Raw genomic sequence first — 885 nt, 5'->3', positions numbered from 1 at the left:
TATATATGTGTGTGTGTGTTGTATATATTCTAAAACTATGTTTAAAATGTTTGTTAATATTATTTTTATATTTATATATTCCAAAATTCACTACATTAGAAAGGATGATGCTGATCATACATTAACTGCTATGCTAAAAATTACTTGGTGATATAAGGTATATCTGGATTAAGTATTCACTTCTGAATGGGTGGAAAAATAAAGAAGTTCTAGGATAAAAAGAACCAGTTTTGTATTTTTGTTTACTATTTATAGTTAGAACACAAATTCTGGGATATGTATAAAAACCATGGCTTCTTATCTTTATTCGTTATAGGCCATGTAATTTATAATGTTATCTTTATGTTCAATTTGTTACAATAACTACAATTTTCTAATTTTGTAATAGTAAACTAATGTGATAACAAAGATTAGCATGTAGGAACTTAAATACGCCATTCAATATATGACAATTATAATTTTAATGTCTCAGAATTGTACAGGTAAGCTTGACTAATTTTATAAAGTTGAAAATTTAATTAATATTTTTTGCTTTATAGTACTCAGCTGAAACATTACTTTCTCTTTCAGTAATTCAGGTACAAAATTGGTGTGTGAAATGCATAAAAGTTTCTTTAAAATTACAGTATTACAAATCATTCTACCAAAAAGTCATGAATAAAGAAGAGTGAGATCAATAAATTGCAGAGGATTAATTAACTAGTCACATTTTCTGACTTTTAATCTGATTAAATATCAGTAATATTTTTTAAGTCACCAGAGTTTTTGGTCCTATCTTCTCAAGGAAAGATGTATGTATGGACATTACTCATCTTTGCTCATTGATTTTTTTTTTGTAGTGCCAATTTAGATTTGCATTCAGTCATTTTTTTTTTTTTTTTTTTT

Source organism: Carlito syrichta, unplaced genomic scaffold (assembly GCF_000164805.1).
Source record: "Carlito syrichta isolate Samal-C Ts95f unplaced genomic scaffold, Tarsius_syrichta-2.0.1 Scaffold141092, whole genome shotgun sequence".
NCBI lineage: Eukaryota > Metazoa > Chordata > Mammalia > Primates > Tarsiidae > Carlito > Carlito syrichta.
Note: the sequence above shows the minus strand (reverse complement) of the source record.